This window comes from Lithobates pipiens, unplaced genomic scaffold (genome assembly GCF_037356315.1).
Source record: "Lithobates pipiens isolate NorthernLeopardFrog02 unplaced genomic scaffold, aLitPip1_a1.2 Scaffold_19, whole genome shotgun sequence".
Classification (NCBI taxonomy): Eukaryota; Metazoa; Chordata; class Amphibia; order Anura; family Ranidae; genus Lithobates; species Lithobates pipiens.
The window spans coordinates 149,992,593-150,004,319 of record NW_027507764.1 but is presented as its reverse complement, the minus strand read 5'-3'; the positions used below and the strand labels follow the sequence as shown (position 1 = coordinate 150,004,319).

Below are 11,727 nucleotides of genomic sequence, written 5' to 3'. Positions count from 1 at the left end.
TCCATTGTAGTTTTGCAATGTATTGTGTGTGCGATAGCTTACTAGATCTCTGGGTTTACACCCCTAAACAGAATAAATGCCTTGTATCTTCCTGTGTATATAACCCTCCAATTGCTCAATGATTCTGGCTATGCAGTGTTCGTGATTCGTGTTTAGTCCATGCTGGGACCATTTTTTACCTATGCTCTGCCTTATAATAAAAAAATTTGAACAAGTAAAATAAATGTGAACTGTTATCAGGGAACAGCAGAAAAAAACCCAGTGCAGTGTCCACCCCCAATGTAAAGGTTAAATGCTTGATATGTCTAGGCAGTTTTTAGAAGAGACTATATTACTTTTTTACATCCAGATTTTTTTACCTGCTATTTTATACAGTTTGCCATGCAGGACAGCTAGAGAAAACATTAAAAGTACACATACCGATCTGCTTCCTCAGTCTAAGAACTGAAAGTGTAATCTATCTATAACTGATCTAGGTATGGTGAGATAGTTGTAACTTACAGTCTCTGCAGTGGTGGCAGACAGTGACTCAATCCAAATGACATCTTGCAGATCTTAGAAAGGTTTAATTGAAAACTTGTGCAACTCTTGACAGATGAACAGAAACTAGAAGGCACACTGAAGGATGGTGGGGCTAACTGCACAGAGCAGGTCTTAGCTATGGAGTGAGGAAGGAACAACCTTATTTAAAGGCAAACAACAAAGCATGTGTAACATGATATTCCCTGTGAAATATATGATTTCAACTATTTTTTTTTAAATCAAATCCTTTTTATTATTTTATATGAAAACGACATTGACATAATACAGACAAAACCACAAAAATACAAATCACACCAAACCAAAACCCCTCAGAAAAATATAAACCCCAAACCACTTCCCTTCTACAAGCCCCACCAACCACCCAACACCCCCCCCCCCCCCCACTCGTAGTATATATGACACACACAAAAAAAAGAAATAACAATATCCAGCATTACACAGTACACATTGGTTGACATGATACCTAAGTCATAGATTTATGCCATCTAGACCAGATAACATCAAACTTATTCAGGGAGTTCCTTAGGGAATATGTATGCTTTTTAAAAAGAATGATCCTGTTGAGATCTACAATCCAATCGGACACAGTCGGTGGATGTGGAGAGCAAACTGTCTACATGCAACAAAAAGTGTGCGCCTTATAGTATTACCAGTAGGGGAGGTGTAGATAGAGGTGTCACAATAAGCCAATATACATATAAGCAGTTCAACCGGAATATTAATATCTAATACCCTATTTAAGGTACCAATCACCTCCATGTATTAATGTACCTGCGTTACCGCATCTAGCACAGGCTGGCTCAGATTTCAGTCCAATTACACAGAGAAACTGCAGAGTTCTATAGACCCTATGGAGAATAAAAATCTGAGTCAGTCTGTGTGATGGAGAAAGAGACACCCTGGACGGGAACCGGAGGACATCGTCCCAAATCTCCTCAGAGATGGGACCAATATCTTTCTCCCAGCCAACCTGAGAACGGATGGGGAAGTTCAATAGAAACCTATCTGACAGTACCCTATAAGTAACTGAGGTAAGACCCTTTCCCGACCCTGCCCATACTATTTTATCTAAGACAGGGATAGAGGGGAAAAATATCTTAGCAGAAGAAAACTGGGCATGAATAGCATGTCTTAATTGAAGGAATTGGTAAAACCAGTTGGATTCTACAGAGAACTCAGATCTTCAAAGAATTTAAGTATAGCATTCTGATATAGCTGAGCTAAAGTAGTTATTCCTAGTTTTGTCCATCTCTTTAAGCGTCTAAGAGCCGAAATTTGAGAAACTCCATAATTTTCCTATATGGGAGTGTATCTAGTGGGATATGATTTCAAATATTAAATAATTGAGAGTCAAGTCAAAACAGTGCAAGTGAAGACTGTATTCCAGAAACATCTGAAAGAGGAAAAAAGGGGAGAACAATGAAAAAAACGAAATTTTAAAACAAAACTTGTCTTTTCTCGTGGCAGTGAGATGGAACCAAAGACAGTGTATCTTCTATCTTCAGACGAGAATGCAGCAACATGCACCAGTCCTTCTTACCTCCCTTTGATCGAGTTATTGGTATAGAAGGTCAATCCTCCTAAATGCTGGGAGGGCCTTTGCAGATGTGCCATCTACGACAGCCTTCATGGTCTTCAGTGATGGTTGTGAAATGATGAACAATGTGGATAAGTTGTGAGCTAGGTCACATGATGGAAGACCGCTTGGAAAGGTGTTAGAAATGGTGAGAATTCAGCCTTGTCCTTGACTCCACAGTGGTGTTGAGTATAACAGTATTTGCTCTTTTTTCCTTGTCAGACTCAAATGTAGAATCAGTGTGAATAGTAATGGGGTCAATGGCCAAGAAGTTAAGTCGGGGTGACCATGAAATGTCTAGAAATGCAGTGGCTGGTACTGCATTAGTGCCGTGATCAGATGGGTTGAGGTCTGTACACACATAGGGCCATTGATCGAGAATAGAGCACCTTCTGATGCATTCCACTCTGTTACTGACATATACATAGAACTGTTTTGTTTGGTTTTATGTATCCTAACACTATCTTGCTTCAGTATCTGTGTAGAATTGAAAATAGTTTATTTCAAAGTCTATTTCATGTTTTATAAGCTCCGCAATTATAACAGCCAACAAGGCTGTAAGGTGCAAGGCTTGTATGTGCTGGGCTTGGGGTCAGCTTTGATCCACTGAGGACTAAACCCTCTCTTACACTGTCTCTTGGAACTATAACTTTGAGGTAGACTACTGCAGCTATTGTTTCAAAGGAAGCATCAGATAAAACTTTGGTCTCTCATCTGGTGCCATTTGTTATGGATGCAGAAATATAAGAAAGTGGTATCTGAAGTTTTTCTAGTGCTTTCAGGGGCTCCTTCCATGATTTCCATCTTTGTTGTTTCTGCGTTATGGATCTGTCACAATCTGTGTTTTCAGAAGTAAGCTGTTTTAGAAGTATCTTACCCCACAAATTGTGCTATGAAATCCACAGCATCATGGATGCTATTCACAGCAGACAAAACTCCTTGCTTCATGAAGGGACTGTCACAAGTTAATAATTGAAACACAAATATGTCATGTTTGACAGCCCAAAGCAATACAAGGCTATATTGCATAAGAGGAAGATCCATTCCTAGCTTGAATCCTTTTACACTAAAATCATAGTCATCAGAGGAAAAGGCTTTCATTACCTTCATTAGGTTGGTGTTGATAAGCATACCCTGCGTTCTCTTGAGTAGATACATTGTTTCTTCTCTAGGCAGAGATTTGAGCCTGTTGTCTACATAGAAATTCTCTTCCTACAGGTACTTTTAGCTTCCTTTAGAGCACACATTTGAGTTTCCCACATTTTGCTGGGAGGAAGCTAAAGAGTGGTATATTTAAGTGGAGAGTTCAAAACAGTTTTGCTTTTGACTACTGGTGATTGCTTGTGTTTGTAGTTTTTTTGGGGTCTTTGCTAGTAGTGTTTTAAAACACCTTTTTCTCACGCTTGTTAAATAGCATTTCTTTTCTTTCCTTCCTTCAGTCTGCTAAATAAGGGGAGTGGTTAATTGGTCGCAGGTGCTAAAGGTACTATATATCTTTCTGTAGAACTAATTTCTAAGCTTGCTCATCCTTGAGCTTGTACTTTTTGCTTGCTGGAATTTTGACTAAGTGGTCGTGGGGAAAAAACAGAGTTGAAAACAAGAGATTATAACAGGAGTCTTCTGGCCTGTAGGTAACATCTGAAATTTCCCATTAGTAATATTAATTTTGTAACTGGAATGAGTGTTAGCAATGCTGAAGGTTTTGCGCAGTATACAGTAAAGGAGCAACAGCTCCAGGATGGATACCACTGCAACAGATGTGAGCGGGTTGCCCTTCTGGATGCTCACATTAGAGATCTGGAGGAGCAAATTGCAACACTAGGCAGAACTGACAACCATGAAAGGTGTCCTCTTGAGCAGGTGGTTACTAGGGTTGATGTGGAAGATGGAGGGTGGAAGGGTAAGTCAGGATTATCAGGTAGGAATATGGGTTACTGTAGTCTGTAAAGGGACAGGTAGGGGCTCACAGAAAAGAAAGGCCAGCTCTGGGTTTGAGCTCCCTAACAGATTTGCCAAGTTGGTCGAAGATGTGGGGGTGGCAAGCTCAGAGATGGCAACCCTAGATGTCACTGCTACCCCTAACAGCTGGGAGAGCAGTCCATCTAGTACGGCTGGTGAGGGTAGTGCGGGTATGTTGTCTACACAGTTGATAGTAACAGGGGACACTGTACTTAGAATAATTTGTCGTCAGGATCTTCTCAACCAAATGGTTTGCTGTCTCTCTGGTGCCAGGCTTTGGCATGTGGTGGACAGGGTTGATTAATTACTCTGAGGGGCTGGGCATGACCCAGCTGTCTTGGTCCATGTTGAAACCAATGACAGAATACGGAAGGTGGATGCTCCTTAAGAATCAATTTAAAGAACTAGGCTGCAAGTTGAAGGGAAGGGCCTCTAAGGAGATATTCTCTGAAATATTCCATGTGCCATGCACAACACAGGACAGGCGGAGATTATAGAACTGAATACATGGCTAAAGACCTGGTGTAAGAAGGAGGGATTTGGGTTTTTAGAACACTGGGTTGACTTTTCATTGGGGTACAACTTATATGCTAAAGATGGTTTGCACCTAAATAGAAGGTGGTCTGCTGTGGAGAGGTTTATGGGCAGGCTGGAGGAGTATTTCAACTAGGATAATGTAGGGTGAATTTGATTGTAATAGGGCAGACAGGTCAGACAGGGCTCAGTCCCTATTGGTGAGTGGAATGGGGAAAGATGGGGGGAGGGCTATGGCAGATCATAAGAAGGTTTCCATGTTACAAACTAGAAAAAATGGACGGTAACACCCCAATGCAGGGTCAGAGGGCGCTGATCACCCCTGGTATGTTGAAAACAAAAAACGAAAGTATCCCCAGAGTGGGGTTTTTTAACAGCGTAAATTACCTGTGGAGGCTAGTTTATGTATATATGGAAATAAATACTGACATGTGGCAAAAAAATAATAATACAAATGTTTATTAGTAAAAAAGAGGATTGAACAGGTGACACAGTGGTCAGGGACTGAGCTCCACTAAGTGAATAAAAATATATGATATTACATGGATAAACAGAATACAATTATAATGCCTAGACCATAATACCACTGTAGATACAGTAAAAAATAGATAATGTGGACCCTTTACGCGTTTCGACCCTCTCGGGGGTCTTCGTCAGAAGGTTTTTATCTATTGTAAAAGAAGGAAGACAAACATAAATACATATCCATACATGGTGCACTGTACTGTACTAGAAATAATCTGCTGTAAGCAGAATATACACCAAACATTGTATCATTGATCCCTTGAACTCCGTTCCCTTGCTCTCCCTTTTCGGTAGAGCATAGCGACCAACTTCAACTATGCAAGTTTGGCGCATCTGTGAAGGATATGGGAGAAATGGCGGAGCTTATTTCTGTCTTTCAAAGAGGATCTCCTACGTGAATGATATAGGTATCTATTATGCAATGTATACCAATTGACTGTTAATTATGTAACCATACAATGTTTGGTGTATATTCTGCTTACAGCAGATTATTTCTAGTACAGTACAGTGCACCATGTATGGATATGTATTTATGTTTGTCTTCCTTCTTTTACAATAGATAAAAACCTTCTGACGAAGACCCCCGAGAGGGTCGAAACGCGTAAAGGGTCCACATTATCTATTTTTTACTGTATCTACAGTGGTATTATGGTCTAGGCATTATAATTGTATTCTGTTTATCCATGTAATATCATATATTTTTATTCACTTAGTGGAGCTCAGTCCCTGACCACTGTGTCACCTGTTCAATCCTCTTTTTTACTAATAAACATTTGTATTATTATTTTTTTGCCACATGTCAGTATTTATTTCCATATATACATAAACTAGCCTCCACAGGTAATTTACGCTGTTAAAAAACCCCACTCTGGGGATACTTTCGTTTTTTGTTTCCATGTTACAAACAACCATTGCAAATGGTACTATTTGTACTAAAATAAAAAATAAGCAAAATATGTGTGCAAAATGTGACAATAAATTAAAGTGTTTGTTCCCCAATGCCAGAAGCCTGCCAAGCAAAACAGGTAAGTTGGAAGCTTTGGTGCATGAAGAGAACAGTGATTTAGACTCAGTTCACATATGAGCCATATGCGGCTCACAGCAGGAGTCCGGTGTGTGCTGGTTCACCTGTCCTGAATTTTGGGCTGAATTCAGACCTGAAATGGACCAAAAGATGCACAGCATTTTTGTGCAAAAAAACGCAATGCACCCGCTGCAGAGATATGTGAACCATCTCCAGAGAGACAAAATCTCCTACTATTGTGAATTGGATGCGGAAATATTGCATTCAATTCGCAATGGTGTGAAACCAGCCTCAATTGGTACGGAATCTTGGCTTCATTCTTCACTTGACTGGGCTATTAATATTCCTGGCTATGCTCTCTTTCAGAAACACAGGGTAAAATTGAGGGGTGGTGGTGTCTGCATCTATGTGAGAAGTGATCTCAAAACGAGTGTGAATGAGGACTCAGTTGATGGAGAGTGTGATGGGGCTAAAGCATTGTGCGTACTACAAAAGGTTATTATTGGAGTTTGTTATAGGCTACCCAATGTTTATGAGAAGCTTGACTACCAGCTCCTTGCACAGATAGAAAGGGTTGCAAGGGCTAGGAGACTGATAATATTGGGGGATTTTAACTACCTGGACATTCACTGAATTAATATCTAAAACCAAAGTTCTATACTAGCGCTAATGTCCAAGAGATCTTTAAGGAGCAAATAAAGTCACAAAAATGTTCCACTAAAGGATGAAATCCTTTTAGTCTTAATGTCTCTTAAATCTAACAAAGTTTATTTCCCTCAAAATAACTCAAGTATTCTTGTCATGGGCCTGGTTTAGCCCTATTATTGGTTCAAAACTTTTATACCAGGTAAACATCCCTACTCTTGTTATTGTTATACTTTTGCCTTTCTGTAAAACAATAAAACTATATTTACATCTAAAATCCAACAAGGAATGGGTTACCTCAGTGTAATGAGCACCACGCCGTGCAGCTCCATATACCAATGGGAAACTGACAACTGCAAAAACATAAAAGGAAAGACAGAGCACACCGCCTCCTAGTGCAACCCTGTTTATTCAATGCAGATAAAAAGTAAATTAAATTAAATTGTAACTCACATGCCAGTGTATGTTAAAGGGCATCAGTGTCAAGCTGTAGATACGCTCCAGTGGTCAGGGCTCCAGGCTGGATCCAGGAGAGCATGAACAAAAACAAGGGGGGCTTAATGGTCTGGCATGACAGGAGGAGTGTGGACACGGTGACAAACTGTACCTGGAACTGGCTGTTAATTTTTCATCTACCAGGGATATTTTCTTTATTGGATACCTGATGTGTGTTAGCCCTTGTACACACGGTCAGAGAATCCGTCGGAATGTGTCCTATTGGACCGTTTTGTCGGATAATCCGACTGTGTGTGGTATGCATCGGACTGTTTCCGTCGGAATATCCGCCGGACCAAATTTTTCAACTTGCTGGAAATATTTTCCGACAAACTGGTCCAATCGGACATACTCCGATCATGTGTAGCCTACTCCGACGGACAAAGTGCCACGCATGCTCACATTCAAATTCCGCCACGGAAGCGCTCGTTCAGGTAAAACTACTGCTCGTAAGCGATATAGCACATTCGTAACGCTGCAATGTTAAAAATTCTTTCATGAAGTGCATTCTCTTGTTCTTTACAATGCTGCAAGAAGGAACTTCTTTTGATGCTCATAGTCACACACACTTCTCCCGAACGTATTTCATTACTCTTTTTTAACCATTTCGGAAATACAATTTTATTTTGCGTCACATCTACACAATTTTAGATTTTGTTTATTCTTTTTTGGATTATTTTTTTTTTTTTAATTCCTAAAAATCTCCTTTAAAGACAGTTTGCTAATTTCTCAGTTTTTTGGGTTGTTTTTTGTGCGTAAACTTACCACAACAACATTATTTTATTTTTTATCTTTGGTTTTTCGTTTTTAATCTACAGGAGGTTGTTTAGTGTTGGTACCCCTTGTTATTCATTTCACTTTGTATTTTTGAAATGTACCTGACTCCTCACAAATAAACTGTACTTTTGGAAGGAAAACACATACACAAGTATTTCATCGAACAAAAAAAACCTTTATTTTGGTCGCAATAAAATAAAAAGAGGAACGCAGCGCTGGAGAAACTTGTTACTTTGGTGCAGCCTTTGGCCCCCAGAGCAGACATGAACAAATTAGAATATCAAAAATTGGTGGCCTGAGGAGTACATATCTCAGGGAGAGAGGTCTGGTCCAGAAGTCCTAGAGAACAGGAAATTCAGATGCCATTTATGTCCCCAGGATGTGGATCTTCAAGAGGCTGCATCTTCTGGCAGACCAGACTGAACCCAGGCCATCACTCACTCGTCTTCCTTAGGCACTTCCCTCAAGGCATCCTTCGAGGCTGTGACTGGTCTTCTGTAGTTGGGGCAGGAGGAGGAGAAGGAGGGCGTTGGTCGACCTCCTGGCTGCCACTTGCCACAGCCTCCCCCCGACTGAGGTCTTCCTGTGTATGAAAGGGGACATAGATTAGTTTTTTGCTCATCAATCACACCATTTTGTGCTCCTGGCTTTTGCAAATTGAATGTTACCAAATAGAACAGACTATCATTCTGAGCCCAGTATTTTTCTTTCCCATCTCAATCATTTTTGGTCACTACTGTCTCTTGATATGTAAACCACTTTGATAAATCACAACTTACTGATCAATAAGAACATCTAGTTAACATCATTAAATGTAACACAAGAAATATGTTCAACAATGCAATACCTGTCTCAAGCTGGGCCCCACCACATGTTGCTGCCTGGAAGGCCCAGGTTGGACATCAGAAGCCTCAGCTGGGGGTTTAGGATGCCTTGAAGGAAGACTGGAGAGTGGTGGCCTGAGTGGTGGCCTGGGTACCCCCTGGTCTACCAGAAAATGCAGCCTCTCAAAGTAAACCACCCTGGGGTAATAAACGGCATCTGTATCTCCTGCTCTCAAGGACTCCAGGTGCTTCTTTCTCTCCCTGAGATATGTAATCTTCATGGTCCCAATTTTCCTATTCAGATAGGCCATGTCTGCCTTGGGGACCATGATCCGCACCAAAGAAAGAAGTTTCTCCAGCGCTGCGTTCCTCTTTGTTATGTCGTCATAAAACTCGTTGTGGAACTGCCACAGGCAGGGCATCTCCTTGTAGAGTTCGAGGAATAGCCCCATAACATTTGGGTTTTTGAATGGATCCATATTGTCTGCAAGACACAACACAAGACAAACCCTCAAATACTAATAATGCCATTAAAAACCCTCCTAATCTTGTCCCAACATCAGCCTATATAGAAGCAGTCTAGTCTAGTAATGCACCAAGTTAAAAATTTTACCTTCGTTTGCACGTTCGTCGCGTCCTCGCCTCACTCTCTTCCCAGATCATACGGACAATACACGCGTGTTGCGTTTTATATACAGTGCGCATGCGTGAAACTCCGCCCAACCCTTACGTTCTTTCTAGACTATTCCCCGCCCCTTCCGGCACAGTGGGGAGAGCACATGGCGGAGAGAACGCAGGTGCGCACTAATAATAGTTCCACTAACGAGGAGGAGGGTGAGGAAAGCCCGGAGCCTGAAACGTCCCGATCCAGGAAGAGAAGATTTAAGGCCTCAAATATGTCTTTTGGAGAGATGTTGGAGATGGTGGACATATTGAACAGGACCGACTATGATGGGAAGTATGGCCCTTACCCAAACCCAAATATCAGAAAGGCCAAGATCATGTCTAAAGTTGTGAAGAGTCTTCATAAGAATTTTGGGGTACGACGATCCAAGGATCAACTGAGAAAACGCTGGTCAGACCTGAAACTGAGGGAGCACGAGCAGTACCTAAGGATCAAACGTGTTCTTAAAAAAAGTAAGCAGTTGTCGTGTGTTCATATGATTATTTTTGCTTGCATACTGCTCCATGTGCTTTGATTTCATGTTGTGCATTTTAAAATGGCCACTTTCAAGTTCATGGTTTCATTCGTTCGTAAGAAACATTGTTCTGCAGGGAAGTATTCCAGCTTAACAAAGTGTCCCCAATAATGTTCTCACCTTGGAACTCGGCCAAAAAACACAATTGTACAACACTTCCAAGCAATGTTTCAGATTCCTATTTCTGCCCTCTGTGTGCTAATTATTCTTTGTTTACATTCTCATAGGGGAGAGAAGACTCGGCAAGTATGAGGACACCAGGGACCACACCCCTCCCAAAGAAGGGCAACTTCCAAAAGCAGAAACAAAGGAGCAGGAGGAGGAGGAGGAAGGAGAGATCGTGGAGTTTGGGCAAATTGTCACCATAACAGGTGAGTGTTGGAGAACACAGTTTCCGGTAAGCTCATCAATGTATGTCACCATATTTTTATTACATGGTGTGTTTTTTTGCTTTGTTTTATAGGTGATGTGGAAGAAGATTCCCATTTTACCAGTGAAAGTGCCCAGATCCTGATTGGGGAGATAATGGGGTGCAATCGTGATTTGGAAAATATACAGCAAAACATCAATAATGTTAAAAATAAAATGAAGAACATCATTGATGTTTTGGGGAGAGTGTGAAACACACAAAACTAGATAGGGTTTTATTTTTGATAGTTTAAACAAAAACATTTGTATTTCTCGAAATTACAAATTTGGAAAATGCACAGAGTGTGTAAACATGTCTCCCATCATGGGGAATCAATGTACGTGTTTTGTGTAAAGTGTCTGAGATGAAGGGGTTGCAGCCCCAAAGCATGTACATTGATCCCCCATGATGGGAGATAGCACATGTTGACACACTGTGTGCATCTTCCAAATTTGGATTTTTCAGGGGTCACACCCCATGTGATGAAGGCAATATCAGCCCAGTTTGCACATACTCATGTCTGATATTGTCTTCACTTTTCAAAGTTGAACTTTGTAAGTTCCTGTGTTCTGTACTTTATGGTTTGATACATGCCTGTTTACACAAAAACACCAAGTAAACAAAATTTTGATTAAACTCTGTTTTTGATACACACAATTTCTTGGTTAGTTGTAAAAACCTTTTCTAACGCACATGTGAATGTGCTTGTATTAAAAGGTTTAATTATCAACAATGTGTGGCTTCCTTTTTCATTGCGGCAAAAATGTATTTGGAGTAAAATTTTAGTTTGTGCCGAGGAGTGTGATTTACTAAAGGCAACTCCACTTTGCACTCCAAGTGGAGTTTCAGGTGTACTTTTGCAGTGCACTTGTAGTGCATAGTGGATGTGCCTTTAGTAAAAAACACCCACAGTGAGGTGTAAATTTGGACAATCATGCCATTTTCCTGCCATGGTGCAGAAAATGAGCACGATTTTGGTCAGTAATGCACTACATACATTAGTTACAAAAAACAAGGTGTGTGTGTAGCAGACCCACAACATAATAAGATTATCTGAAGAAGAGACTGTCCCCTCATCTCGCTCTGAACTTAGGTTTGCACTGTTGGTGAAAAAGGCACAACTTGAAAAAAACTGGCAAAGTAGGAGGCCACAGTCTGCCATTTCTGTGGCGTTGAAGGACACTGTGTAGTGAAACAAGAACAAAAATTAGTAATTT

At 40.7% G+C, this 11,727-nt stretch overlaps 1 long non-coding RNA gene across 1 annotated transcript; it reads left to right on the top strand.

Annotated features, from left to right (window-relative positions):
- Positions 1-5,398: 5,398 nt before the first annotated feature.
- Positions 5,399-5,921, top strand: LOC143998221 (uncharacterized). Its single transcript, XR_013277790.1, has 2 exons — positions 5,399-5,544; positions 5,697-5,921. It is a non-coding gene; the product is annotated as an uncharacterized LOC143998221 (long non-coding RNA).
- The last annotated feature ends 5,806 nt before the right edge of the window (positions 5,922-11,727 follow it).